At 46.7% G+C, this 14988-nt stretch overlaps 1 protein-coding gene across 4 annotated transcripts in view; it reads right to left on the bottom strand.

Annotated features, from left to right (window-relative positions):
* Positions 1-766: 766 nt before the first annotated feature.
* Positions 767-14988, bottom strand: part of LOC149372201 (uncharacterized) — a 40909-nt gene continuing 26687 nt past the window's right edge. For 2 of the 4 annotated variants that reach the window (XR_016286970.1, XR_016286971.1), the window contains 2 exons: positions 7219-13095; positions 767-5313 (listed from right to left, as the gene is read on the bottom strand). The gene's annotated coding sequence lies outside the window, so the exon portion shown is untranslated. The remainder of the gene's footprint in view (positions 5314-7218; positions 13096-14988) is intronic. The other 2 variants (XR_016286972.1, XM_089566607.1) reach the window with 2 other exon arrangements.

The raw sequence follows: 14988 nt of genomic DNA, 5'->3' as shown, positions 1-14988 counted from the left end.
GTAATGAACGACTATGATGAGCTGGGCGAGTTGGAGAGCATGCATCTTGGAAAATTCCGCACAATAAAGTGACGAGTACAAAGGAAGAAGTCACAGACGAGCGCTGTCTCTCAACTGAATCTTTATTATGAAGACGACCTTTTTTTCGTTTTTCTTCCTATATATTCTGTAGCCTTCCCAATAAAGATTCTGTTATGAGGCAGCGCTCGTCTGTACCTTCTTCCTTTGTACTCGTCACTTTGTTGCGCTGAATCTTCCAACACGGTAACCGCTTTTACTTTCTGCACTTTAATAAATCTACGCACAAGGTTTGCCTGAGTAGAAAGCAGGAACGAAAACAGGGTACTGTTCCTGTAAGATAAGAAGGCATTGCGAAGAGTCCAAAAGGGAGGCTGCAGGTGTCAGCACTCTAGGAGGCCTTTCTGAGAAAACTAGTCCAGGAATTGATTGGCTCCAGGTGCGTGGTTCGGCATTCTTTCTAAGGATATAGGCTGAGAGGGTGCTCTTAGATAGCGAAAACAAGAACTTCTAGAAACAAGCAATCAAACCGGAAAACCAAGTGTATTCCTGCAAGGGTGGGCTTCTGGGTCGCTCTGGGGCGGTTAAGTTCGAACAAAATATTCCTAGGACTTTTTTTTCCTCAAGTTCGAGAAAACGGGGCTCAGAATGGCTTCCCTATGTAAATTATCTCACTTGGAGTGAGCCCCCCCCCCCCCCCCCTCCCCCCGTACCTTTCCTCTGAAATCTTCCCCTCGGTTTACGGCATTTCCCTTCTTTTCTAAGTATTTTTCTTAACCGCACACGTGCATTACCTCTATGTTCTCTGCGCTCGTGGTAGCTAAGTGTTCAGGAGAAGCGTACGGAATCAATATGCGCTGGGCGCATGCAAATGCACTTCGTGCAAGTTGGGAACATGGGGGAGGAGGCAGCAAGGGTGAGTTGGGTCCTGCAATAGAGACTCCACCCATCGCATCCGCAAAACATTTTGGGAAAATAAACCATCTTATTTCTCGCTCACTAAACATTTCACCGGCTGTTTTAACGAAGCTCGCACAAAAATTAGGATGCAGCAGAAAATGTCCGTATAAAAAACTGCAGGTATCGGATTACCTCTATATAACTGGAGCGTGGTTTATCTGTGAGATGCTCCAGGGCTTCTTTACTAAACCCTACCGAAGAGGAAACCGCGTAGTCTAAGCACCTTTTCGGAAGCCGAACGTAAACAGGTATAAGACTTGCATTTACCTGATATCAATATTCGGCATTCGACATTACACAAATAGTTCCTTGTAGGTACTGAAAGAAACAGCCTCACTTGCCTTGGTTTTTGAAAAGTTGAAAATAGGAGACCTCTCGGGGTGCAATATTAAGGCAGAAGCCTTTAATGCCTCATCGTTGTAAGCAGCAGTTGTCGACAGAAATGTCACGCTTTTCAAGTGGTCATGACATCACAGTGCGAGAATTTAAAACGGGGCCAATTGTACTTTGGCTAGTAACCATGCAACCAATTAAACGGACCGTATAGTGATGCTCCAAGTAAGTATGTCTGAGTTTAGTTAATTCGTTAATTAACCAACTAGCCCAATTAACCTTTATAGTCAGACCAGATAAATAAATAAAACCTTGAAGGAAATTGGTCGAGTCGGGGAATCGAACCAGGGTCTCCGGTGTGCCAGACGAGCACGCAACCACTCCGACATGCCAGCTCAATGGTTTGAAATGAACAAAGGCGCGTCTAGTGAATACGGTGTCTTCGTTCGCTCCCATCTTCCTCCCTTCCCTTACGGTGAGGTTCAGGTGTCCATAGAGACATGCGGGACAGATACATTTCCTTTCCTCAAAAACCAATTTACCGAAAAGAAAGGCGCACAGCCGAACGGGCGATGGCGTTCTGTGGACTCCCTGGCAGCGTTGCATGACGCTGTCGCGTTCCACTTCGAAGCTTAACACCTTAAACACACCTGTGACACAAGCAACACCGCGCTTAAGGCTTCCGCCTAACTACACTTTGGGTCAACAAAGTTCCCCCCTGAATTTTTTTTTTTATCTTTTACGTTACGACTGTTACAGATTACAACGCTCGATTCTAGAGAACGAATGCACTACGAGGGGCTTTTTCTAGGCAAAACATGTGGATATTTGTCTCCATTTCTTTTGTTCTATGATTTCTGTTATTGTGGTAACAGGATTATCTGCCTTGAATTTTTCTTTCCTGCTGTAATTTTTTTTTTTTGCCAAAAAACAGATACTATTAGAAGCCATTCACTACCCTAAGGTAAGCCTAAACAAGATATGGCTAGGAATAAGCTCGCTAGCTGTGGCTTTTTCAAATGATTTCCGACAAGAATCCTTTCCGATTCTTCTGTGCTAACAGCTGCGAAGCGTTGTGCTTGCCTGGAAACGTCAAGCTCTAGCTCGCGTGTAGTGAACATCTTTGTAAGGTAATAGAAACACGGTTAATTTATAAACGGCTAAAGTGCGCTGTCCCGAGAACTGTTCACATATAATGAGGCAGAATTGCTCATCCGATCAACGGGTGTGCTCGGAACGGTGCTTTTATACTCTGCAAAGCCACGTAAAGTAAAAGGCCCTCGCTGAAGACACAAGTGAACAAGCAATTAACGGGGCGATTCCTTGCTAAGCCGGCGAACCTGTCTGCATATGCATTTCCGAGTCATCGGCTTTTTTTAATCACCCATCAGATTGCTTGGGGCCGTTCGCGGGCTTTCGGAGTAATGGCCATTCAATCATACGACGAGCAGTGGAGCTTTCAAGCAAAGGGATAATGTTCCTTTTGCTACATCATCACGTCCAGGGGACTTTAAGCGCTTACACGTACTTATTTATCGTATGCTGGAAGAGAACACGGGGAAGATAGCAATGAAAGTGGTAAAATATACGCCGCTCTCAATTCAAGAGCAACAAGTCGTGAAGCTTACTGGCACGCTTCGGCAGTCAGCGTTGAGCAAATTAACCGCGTTTGCTCAACCATTGCGGCTTTTTTTCCGTCACTGTAATGCGTCACCATGTGCTGGGAATATTGCGCTATTGCTTTTGTCCAGCTTTGCAGTGAATCAGCATTAATATAATCTCCCTGAGGCTTGGTGCGAGAGCTGTGACAACCTTGGCAAAAGATCCATTAAGAATCGCGCCATTCTAAATCAGGCTTATGTTTGGTACGTGGGCAGGATGAAACGTCCGTTTTGCATTGCTTCAAAATAAAATAAATATGAATTTGTTGTTGTCGCTATGTTTTGGCGAGTGTCATTCTTCCTATGGAAACTGGCGCCATTCTAACAGGCTAAGAGGGAAAGTTCATAAAACACCTGCTTACAAACAAGCCGCAGTGTCTCGGTAAATATTCACACTGGCTATCCAGTGTAGACAACCCGTTGTTTTTGCTCCAGAATGTGGCAGAATGCGGCGGTCTTATGGTCTGTTGTGTGCTTACCTTGAAAGCACCGCTTTTTGATATCGCATGTTTCCTCCGATGACATACAGCTTCCCTTCGCCGCTTCTTGCCGCCGCTGTATTTCACCGTGAAATTCTGCAAAATTGTGGTCATTGTCCTTGTTTACGTGCTTATGGCGAGCCTTGGATGGCTGTTATGCACTCTCTTGTTTATTTATTTGTATTTCTCGCCCGAAGGTAACAGCGGAAGACACCATCGGGTGATGAAGAGCAAAAACCATGGCTACAGTGTGCTTTTTTTTATGATCGTACTGCTCACCATGATGCGTTCTCTCGAGTGGCTTCTATAGTACATTATTTTTGGCTCTCCGGGGGGTATAAAGGTTGTGGACATTTGGAACGCGACAATATTCGGGGCGGTGCTCCCGGAATGAGCATTCGGGAGAATGCGACTGCAATTTGTAAGGAACTATGCGTTGAATATGTTGGTGTCTGCCCAGATCGCCAACAATAATCCTGTGAACTATATTCTGAATGCCGTCACTTTCCACTGTTTACAGTATATACTGAAAATAAAGTGGCGGCATGAAAAGGTGTAAAACGCATTGAGTTTTATGCTTTTGAAAACAATTTCTTGGGAGAATTTCTTATCTCCACGTGCTGGTTCATGTAGTAAATTGATTGTCCAGCTGTAAAACATAAAGATTTAAGTAGTTATATTTATTTAACTGAAGCAATACATGCCTGAAATAAAGCACTCGATAGCGTGGCCGCCTGAGGATCTTTAACGTGCATTGACGCCGCACACAACACAGGAGTGTTTTTCTGTTTTCCCTCCATCAAAAATGCAGCATCAGCGGCCGGGTTCGAGCCTGGGTACTCCGCCTGCGAAGCAAACCCCGCTGCCTGCTCAATTTTGGCGAAGGCGGTATACGTGGACAGAAAAGTACGCGACCCGTGCTACCTCCGTCCTCTTCGAGCGGGATGGACGCTCACCCACGATCACTTCACCACCCCGTACCTCATTCCTCATGCAACCTTTGTTACCAGGTCCAAAAGACACCTGTGTGCTGCGCAGTTTCACCACACAAAAAAGATCCCCACGTGGTCGAAATTATTCCGAAGGCCTCCACTACGGGACATCTTTCTTCTTTCAGTCCCTCCTTTATCCCTTCCCTTACGGCGTAGTTGAAGTGTCCACGGAGAAGTTAGACGGTTACTCTTCTGTTCGATTCCTCAAAACCAATCAACCTGTATCGAGACGCGGCCATGCACCTCGGCCGGGATTCATGCTTTCTCCCCGGGCTCAGCAGCCGAACGCCCTTACCACTGAGCCAACGCAGCGGATTAGGTTCTCGGGACATTCCTTTCTTTCGTTAGAGCGTTTATTAGTTTAGTTTATTGGGGTTTAACGTCCCAAAGCAACTCAGGCTACGAGGGACGCCGTAGTGAAGGGCTCCGGAAATTTCGACCACCTGGGGTTCTTTAATGTGCACTGACATCGCACAGCACACGGGCCTCTAGAATTTCACCTTCATCGAAATTCGACCGCCGCGGCCGGGATCGAACCCGCGTCTTTCGGGTGAGCAGCCGAGCGCCGTAACCACTGAGCCACCGCGGCGGGGCTAGAACGTTTATTAGTCTTTCAAAAAATGAAGGAAGCAATACGATAACACAATGGACTGCTGTTCTTGTAGCACACGGGTTCGATCCCGGTCGCGGCGGCCGCGCTTCGCTACGGGTGAAAACAAGTGCGCCCGTCTAGTGTGTGATGTCAGTGCTCATTGAAAAACTCCTGGAGGATGAAGCTAATCCGTAGCCGTCCATGTTGAAACTTGTTGAACCCAATTGACGCGTTGCTCAGCGTCTTCTGTCGTGTGCCCTGCTGTACTATTAAAGTGGCTAGAAGGGCGGGGGGGGGGAGGGGGGGGGGGGGAGTGGAAAACGAAAATATGTAGTTTAAGCGAGGTTAAAATACTTACCTGGTGAATTATCACCTCTGAGGTGTGGTCGCTATGTACACTAAAGAAAGTTATTCCGAACCTAGTTTTCATTTCTTCAAGCCAGTTTTTTGCGTCTTGGTGGTAACATTAGGATTAATCTGTTCGCGCTGCATTTGGTGCCGGCAGTAAACCTTTCGCTACTTGAAGCACATTAGAGCAGGTAACTAATTAGGTCACAATACAGCTCGGCCTTCTTCTAGTTTTTTGAGGGTGGCGTAGAGCGTACTGTGTTTCCGAATGTTTCACAGCGCAAAAAAAAAAAAGACAATGAATGCTCCAGATTTAATGAAGCAATTTAAGCTCTTTGTTACTATAGCATCGCGTTGAATGGAACATCACCGTGAGTTTAGAGTGAGTACAGGGAGTTAGTACAGTACGACGCTGGGTATGACGCATTCTCCTTACGCAATGAGCGCTGAAGTTTTTCTTCTTGACAAGGATTTTACTCCAGTGCGAGGGGAATCCAAAACTGGGCTAAAAGAAAATCAAGAGGGTAAAACTCTGACATTAGTGAAATGTACAGTCGCAATGGTTAATTCGCGTATGCTGCGTTTCATGGTAAAAAACTTTGAGAGCATAAGCTGCGCTGTTTGCTTGCCAGGTCAGTTTACATTAATAAGAACATATATATTAATCTTGGTTTCTATACAGCGGACATCGAACTGTTGACATTGATGCGCAATATTGAAGCTCATCGGTTTCAGTAGGAAAGAGGCGGGAGAACAGTGAACTGTCCCAGGTCATAAACTTCTGAGACCATCAAGGCCAAGAAAGAATAGCAGACAACGAAATAAAAGACACCATGTCCTGTTTGGAAGGAAAGTTCTACCTTCAGAAATTATTATATATCTTTCTCTGCATTTCGGCTAAAAACCAGCAAATTAGTTAAATTTGGTCAGCCCAATAATTCGCTGCAGTGCTTAGCAAAGTTGCGGGCGTTTGTGCGCAGTATGTGAATCCCGCAAAACGAGGGCATCTTCATTCAACCTACATAACGTTTTAAAAAAAACTAGTATCATCACAACATTAGCCCTTAGAACGCCGAGCATATTTTGGCGCTGCGATAGCAATCAGACGCTCCGCGACGAGTGGCGGCTGCCCTGACAACATCGCCACAACGCGGCATTCACATGTCCAGGGCCTAGTTTCGCCGAGGAGGTTTTCGCATCTCCTTTTCTAGACGCCCTAATTCTGGGAGCCTCTCCGAATAAGCATCCTCTTCCTTAGCCGCCATTAGTGGTGACAATATAGAGCGGGTATCAAAATCATCTAGACGCCTGTAATTAGAATCGTATCAAGAACGCAGGCACAGAGCGGTGTTCAAACGCTTATACAACCTGCTCATGGCTCAGCTCGGTAGTCCCGCCTTACTCTGCCTCCACAAATTGGCCGCGTGTTGCAGGCGGACGGCGGAACACGTCCGTCGGCAGGCACGTCCATGATTGCAGCCTCATATGCATGCACATAAAATAATCACGACACACACCGTGTTTCATGTAGACTGTCGCAATAAGTAAGCTCGCGCTGTGCCCGCTTGTGTCTGCGGCTGTCATTCCGACCAAGCTATGCTGCGCAATACTCTTGTTAGGTTCATATTATTCCTCGTTTCGCGTCAGTACATCTCGCCATGCGCGCATGGTACACTCCACTCTGCGTGCTTGTAAAAAACTCAAGTTCCTAAGCTCAGGTTCTAGCTATACCACATCGCATTGCGACGTGTCCTGCTCTTTGGGGTGCAGTGGTAGATAGTTTTGATCTTCTCATTGCGTTTGGGAATTCAACCCCTAAAGAGTTATCTACTTACCATAAGTGTGGAACCGGTTTTCCTGAAAAGCATTCGACTTCAAACGTTTCTCTTCGAAGAACGATAAGTGTGCCACGTTCTGTGAAGTTCTGAGAAAATAGTGGACGTGATCCGCTCCTCGAAAGCCTGTAAATGCATGAACAGACCCTCATCCTAGATGCACTGTTCTATGCTGTTGACTCATGTAATGCCGGCCAATCGAAAACCGGTCTTACATGCGAACACTTTGCGGATAGACGTCACAGAAATGAAGAGGCCGGATGCATTTACCGCAGCTCCACTTGTGCTTCTGAGCACCCTCAACAATGTATTACCAACTCGCCCATTTAGCAGGTACACTGATACTGCAGCTAGCAGTCTGAATATGGTGGTTTATGGGTCAACAATTTCAATGAAACTGACGCAAAAACTCATAGCAGTGTTACAACAGAAGCCCCGTTCTTAAGATGACTTAAGCATCTCTATAGCTTTTTGTTATCGTTCTTGCAGACGGTGGCGTACCTTTTGTTAGGCGTTAGTTGAGTTCAAATATTACATGGGGAGCCATCGTTATTTCGTAATGTTCAGAACATGCCTGTGGGACATTCTTAAGTAAGTGCAACGCAATGAGAAAGAATGAAATCTTCTGTGCGAGCGGATGTGGACGAGTGGGTCGGAGTAACACGTCTGTGGCCTCCTAATCCTCAAACAAATAGTACAGGCGCATCTGGAGCACTCTTGATGATTTCGTCCCTGATTAACATTATAAATGAGATTGTCCTGCCTTAATTACAACGCATTTTGGAAAAACGCTACCATAAAATAAAAAAAAATGAAAATTAAAGGATGACACCATGGCATCTATGTTGTTATGCAGGCGCAACGTTAACCGTGACAGCAGCTCTAGCGACATACCAGTAGTTTGCCTTGATAAGGAACCAAAAGCAAGAAAGCAAGAAAAGCAGAAAAGTAAGAAATGGAGAAATTTAGTTGCCCTAATTAGGTAAGTGCAACCATAACTACAACAATGACTCTTGGTGAGCTAGTGAAGGGAGTTGCAAACTGCAACTGACAGAAAACAGCGGCAAACGCGGTTCGCTGCGCTGTGTTTGGACAGCCCGCCAACAAAATGGCGGAAAGACTGCATATGAACGGGATGCGCTAATTACACCCGGCAATAAGGCTTAATACCCTTTCTGTCCCGAGGAAAACTGCGGAAGTCAATTATGAAGACGCATTATATTAGAGTTCAAAGAGGAAATATACTTTCAGAAAGCCCACCGCACCCACAAACACTGAAGTGCTTCGACAACTTTCCTCAAAGAGTTGCACATTATTTTTCATACGTGGTAATAAGAAGTCTACTGCCATATTTCATTAAGTAAGGAAAGCCAGAAGCGAAAATTTAGAAGTACTTTTAAGCCAGTGCGCCGAAAATGAATCTGTTTACGAATACAGCGTACTCTCTGGAGGTGTCTCAAGAGAAGTTGTCATTTGATTTCGAAGTGCACAAAGCGCGCAGATACGAAAAGACTGGCGAGGAATGAGCCAATCTAATTTTCTGACTTAGCACGAAGTTACTAAAAAACCTAACTTTTCGCACGAGCGCACGTGCGAGAATGACTCTCCGTTGACTGGTTACAATCCACAACATTCATTTTATTTCGGCGACAGGATCGCATAGTTACCGTGGCAGCGGCATGAAAGAAACAAAGGCAAAGGCTTGCAACTGCTCTGTAGACAGGGGACCAACAAAAGAGGCCGGAAAACACCTGTTAGCACTCACTCTCTTATACAGAAAAAATAAAAAAACGAACATAAAACCTCCGCTGGGTGTACCTTCTCCGAGATTGTCCTTGCAACTGTAGGCAACACGGGAACTTTTTCATTCAACTTAGAAGCCCGGGCTTTCCTTTCCTGTTTCTACTCTTTCCTTTTTTCTCCATTTTATTCTTGCCTCTTTTTTCTTTATAGGAATACAAACGAGCTGTCTGCGCTGCACTGGCGATTAGGCAAACACAGGTGAGTTGCTAGTAAGCACTCCTGTATGTCTTTTATTCTCTATGTCTCGTTTTTTGTGCTGTTTCAGTCACAGTGTTGAGTTCCTACTCCATGCTGGGCATTTGTTCAAGTCTCGGGCAACATAAACGACAGCACGTATATTTCTCGCTTCTGTCTTGTCGTTCACGACACAGTTGATTTTGCTTGTGTTTAAAAAAGGCGACACAGTGCAAGACGAAATATGAGCCCATGGCGTACAGACTTCGAAATGACACGTGTGGAGCACATCGCTTAAATCTGGATTTGCTACATATATCCACGCAAAAAGCAAAAAACCGCTATACTTTTCTCATGAAGCAATCTTAATCTAGTTGATTGTTTTTAAAGCGAGAGTATTACTTGTGCGAAAGGCCCACCGTCATAAGAAAGCTTTAACAGGCACGCCTGGCAGAAACGCGCCCTGCGAATGACGTCATCGCCCCTCCTGGGGCAAGAGACAATCAACACGCAGGGGTAAATTGAGAAAGGCAACTGGACTTTCGCTGTGAATGGAAACAGGTTTGGAGGCGCCCCTCCTTCTTCCTGCCGTGGTTATACAATACCCCCTCAACCGGATTACAAACCAGGCTGCCCCAAATATGGTGGTGGCTGGACCCCTTCCTCGCGTGCACTGAGCGAGGGGTGACATCTGAACAATGGCGTGTCGGGTTCGCGCGATACGCTAGGAAATACGATGCCCACTGTCGTATTTATGTAAAGGCGGCTTATCGAGTCTTCGTTGTCCGGAGTCGAATCGCTCGCGTCTTCGTCGTCATGCGATACAGCAACGCGTAGCCGGAGGCGGCAGTTCACTGGCGACGAGGTACGAGGCCATCGCAACGCAGCAAAACGTGCAATGTGAGCTACTGCAGTGAAACAACCTGCACCCCCTCAAGTCCCCGACAACCCGAAAAGGCAGAGAGAGCACGGCGAGCTGCAGCGGCTGCAGCGAGGCAAGCAGCGAGGCAGGCAACATGCACTGGAACCCCCCCCTTCCAAATTTCCAATGAGCAGCGAGCAAGGCGGTAGGGCAAAACCAGCAGCTACGAGAGCGATAAGCAGCGGAAAAGCGGAGGCGGAAGCAGCGTGAAGCGGAGCAGCGGAAGCAGTTGCAGCGGGAACTGTGCGAAGTCAGGAAAGCCGCTCTCGCATTTACACATCAAAAGAATTGCTTAGTTGCCCCCACAATTTTTTTTTTACATCTACGTGACTTGATTGTCTTAATCTACCTTGAGTTTAACAATAAGAATTATTTTCACGTTTCATCCAGTCACAAGAAAAAACGTACCTGCTGAAAGCATGGCTATGTGACTTCGCTCCTCACTATCAGACAGAAGCCGCAGGCGATAGTCCAGCGTGAAGCCTGGGCTAGTGTGCAGAAGAGATTAGGCGCCTTTATTTTTCTGCTTTTCGCTTCTGCCATTCATACTTTTTTTTATTTTCACCGAACTAAGGGCAATAAAATTTTGGACCTTTTGTAGATGCTTCACAAGGAAGGGAATAAACGTTGTTGCCTTCTGCAATGTTCACTGAACATCCGTTATTTTGAATTAACTTGTTTTCATTGTGTTTTATTTTTCCGTAAATTACACGACAAGCTTTTTCACTGCATGAAGGGCTTTTGTCTTGTAGCGAACGTAATGCTGGAGCGATGATTTTGAGGGTGAATAGGGGGAGGAAGAACTTTTATTGAGTGTAGTCTGTCTTCCTGAGTGGAGCCCCCGTCCAGAGCTCCAAATGCAGCCGCGATCCTGCAGGCCCGCTATAGAGCAGCTTTCGCTAGTCTTGCGGGTTAATGCTGTTCAGAGCGGTCTCAGGTAAAAGGGTTCTCAATTCATGGCCCCGTTGTCCACCGCTATCCTCTCGGCACGCTCGATCAGCCGGCATAAGTCGGTCGGTTCCGTGCTGGACAAGGCATCTTCCTAAGAGCGGGGTTATGGGTAGGATGCCACAGTGTGGTGTTGTGCCGGTCCAAACATAATGACACAGCGTAGGTCTGTATTGCTGGCAGCTCAGGCACTTGTTTGGGTAGAGGGCGGGGAAGAACAAGTGTTAGTGATATAGGTTTGGATACGTGTGAGTCTGAAGTTGACGCCATGCCGGAGCTTCGGCCTGGGTCGGTTTTGGGTGCAGTGATGGCATTGTTCTTCTTAGTGTGCGGTATTATTTTGTGATGTGGGTATAAGTATGCAGAGCCGCGCCGGCGCCATTCGTGTCTGCTTCCTCCTCAGCTTCCGTCGACAATGCCCGGAAGGCTGCTGCTCGGGCGAGCGCGCTCTCGTTGTCGGTAATGGAAGCGTGACCAGCGGTCCAAACGATGTGAACGGTGGGGAATGTATCGGGATCGATTGGTGAGAGCGCGCGCAGCCTGAAAAGATAAAACGCACGCTTCGCGAAGGCGCGGCACGCAGCCTTATGAGTTTGTAGTTATTGTGTATGTCGGACCGACTTGTGTCCCTCATGTGGGTCCTTGTGGTGTATGGAAGCGAGTGCTTCCGCTATAGCAGTCTCCTCAGCCATCGTGCTCGAGTGCATGTCCCGAACGGAGCCCTTAATCTTTGTTGAGAAAATGGCGTTCGTAGCCGCTAGTCCTATAGCGCCTGTACCGGACAGCTACTTCGCCGCGTATACATATAGGATGTTTTGGTCAGAGCCGTATTAGGGCAGGAGTGCCTTGACTCTGGCTGTTCTAGGGCCGGAGTGGATCTCGGGGTGCATGCTCTTCGGCAGTGTACAGCATAGGCAATGCCGTGACACAATGCAAACTTGCAGGCTGTCCTAAAAGAACTACAATTTATAGGTCGCATCCTATACAAAAAAAAGGCACTCTTAAAAGTTTTGCCAGAAGAATACATATCATTAGGATGGCTGTTCCGGTGAGTCCGAATCAACTCAAAAAATGTGTTTCGATGAGGACGGAAGGTATTTGAATGAGGCGCTGCGAGAACGTAATAAAAATCTTGAAGATAATAAAGGAAACCTTGCAGAACACTTGCTCGAGTTCCAGCCGTATGAATGCCACCCGGTTTTAAAGAAATGAAAAACCATAATGATAAAGAATAAGTAACTCGGGAAGTTGTGGATGCCAGAGACAAAAACAACTGAAATATAAGTGCGTGAGTGTTCGAGTGAAACAGAATGCGCTTCTTTTAAAGAGAAACAAAACTTCAGCTGTGTATATGTACTGGCATACCGCAGGGTATCAAAACTTGCACTTGCATGCTTAAAAATTTGTTGTTACCCGCGTGTTGTCGAATTCGTATCTCACCGTCTCTTTAAGCGCGACAAGATTCATCAGTACTTACGAGGGACGCCCACACTCAATGCTCCTTAGTGACCACACATGCATTACACGCAGTACAATTATACGCCTTCCTACGATGGGAAGCTCTAGCAGCTACTCTGATGGCATTCATGTATCCAGGAACTAGCCACGAGTTCAATTCGCTGCCCCACAGTTTATGTTTTAAAATTTTTCCCACGCCCCCCTACTGCCTTAGGTGTGGACTGCGCAGCTGCATTGTATCCTATTTATGAAGCGATAGCCTCACTCTGCTAGGTATAGCGGGCTATCACCGTGTGTGCAACATGACCTTCTGGCGAGCTGCGGGACTCTGGTCTGACGTCACGACAGGTCATTTCGCGACCTTACAGCGTAATCACAACCTGCCCACCGGATAGTGTGCAAACTGCCCACCGTGGCAGGTGGTAGTTATATTAATGAGTGGTGGCTCGGAAAGAGCAACCTTGGCCGCACAAGGCCCGCCGCTGGGAGTACCTGTCATCGCAAGCCAGTGCTGCATCACTTGACCACTGCACCACTGCGCCAGGAGGGAGGGTATGAGGACTCCCAGGGATCTATCAATATAAAGTAGACAATGGCCTTCTGTATATACGGGAGTTACGCATTGCGCTATCGCGCCATATCCTTAAGTCAGGCCTTAAGTATTCCTTATTTTTTTTTTCCACGCCTATTAGGAACCTCTGGTAAAGAATCTTAAAAAATCCTGCATTCTTAACGCCCGAATTGGTGTTCTAATGAAGACGTTTCTCCTATAAGGTTAGGTACGAGAACGGTGCGCTCAAAACATGGCATGAGTTATACCATATACCAGGGGTTCTCAAACTTTTTTGCTTGGAGGAACCCCAAAAGCCTTCAATAAGTTCCAGGGAACCCCCCCCCCCCCCCCCCACCCCGCTTTCACTTACCAGCAATGTTGTCGAGTGCATTTTTGCAAAGAGAGAGTTGCAAAAGTTAAATGTTTATTGCACCGATTAATACAAATACTAATGTGATGGGTGGTACTGCTTCCCTTTTGAGAGCAAGTCAAAGCGTGGCTCAGCAGCACTCAGAGCCAGTCTCATATCAGCTGCCGGGTCAGGGCCAGTGAGGGTTCTCGCGGAACACAAGAAGACAGCCCGCGGAACCCCTGTGTTCCGCGGAACCCAGTTTGAGAACCCCTGCCATACACTATGCAGAAGGCGGGTCAACTTTCACTAATTAACGTCCCTCACCTTCCCCCCCCCCCCCCCACATACACACGCACACACAAAAAAAAATACTCATTGTGCCAGCATACGCATAGAATGCGTACGAAAATCTTGTTTAAGTGGCTGTGTCTCATCACTTTGATCTTTTGTTGCGTTAGCAACACTACGCCAGGCTTTCGCCTCGTCGCGTAGCCGGTGGCCGGTAGGCACGAATGGCCTTGAACAGCCGTTGCCTAGCAACCGCTTCAACCGAGCTCCGCCAGATGGCGTCGCCGTCGTCGGTGCCGCGCCGCTGCCGCGCGCGTAGTCGCTCGCTACCGCCAGATGCGTGCTCTCTGCCGAGGTAGAGGGTGAGGATGTGGCGCTTTGCGCGCTTCGCCTCGGTGGAATCTTGTCGTTATGGAGAGCTCTAAAGAGAAGCAACGGCGTCAGGACGAAGCTAGAAAGATACAACGCGCTCGAGAGACAGCAGAAGAACGCGCTGCACGACTCGAAAAGCGTCGCAGCTAACGCAACTGACCAGGCTTAGCCAGAGCTAAATTTCACACATTTTTTCACTACTGTGACGTCATTTCTTTAGACTTGGGTAGAAGCTTTTATCTTCAAGCTAGCAAAAATAAATGTATTCGACAGCTGCGTCGTTGATGAAACCAAATTTCACATATCATTTGTTCATTTTGGTGCCATACCTAAAAAGCTGCTGCTTATCAAAAGGTTCTGGTCATGAGTTAACTGTATCAAAGAGCCAGCATGGTGACCTCGCTTTAGTAGCTGAATGCATTTCGCGTACAATTTAAGGTAACGCATCTACTCATCACTGCCGTCCTAATTTCACCGACCTCGTATTTCGTAAAACCCACCCGTCGTTACAAGTGGAGATTTCAACTTTTTTTTTGTACGCTTCCTCAGTATCTTCTACACTGAAAAACTTCTGCCATACACGCAAACGAGATATTCGAACACCACTTCAAAACTAATTCTTCTACTTTAATCATGCCATTATTGAAAGCATAACCAATCTCTCCATCCATAATTTAATATTCCTACATTAAATTTACCTCCTCATCACAATAAATGATCGAAAGACCATATTGAAAACATTTCATTAAGAAACGAACATCAGAAAGCGTGTTGTGAGATGTTAATTAGCGCTCCATAACTTAATTCTGTTGAAAGTAGGGTGTTAGACCACAATACCACTTCAGGAATAGCCAGTAACAACCTCCAAAAGACGATTCCTATTGACGTCCGCTTGAGCTA

Source organism: Amblyomma mixtum, chromosome 1 (assembly GCF_055824585.1).
Source record: "Amblyomma mixtum isolate Tamu chromosome 1, ASM5582458v1, whole genome shotgun sequence".
NCBI classification, from domain to species: Eukaryota; Metazoa; Arthropoda; class Arachnida; order Ixodida; family Ixodidae; genus Amblyomma; species Amblyomma mixtum.
Note: the sequence above shows the minus strand (reverse complement) of the source record. Positions and strands in the feature narration are given on the sequence as shown.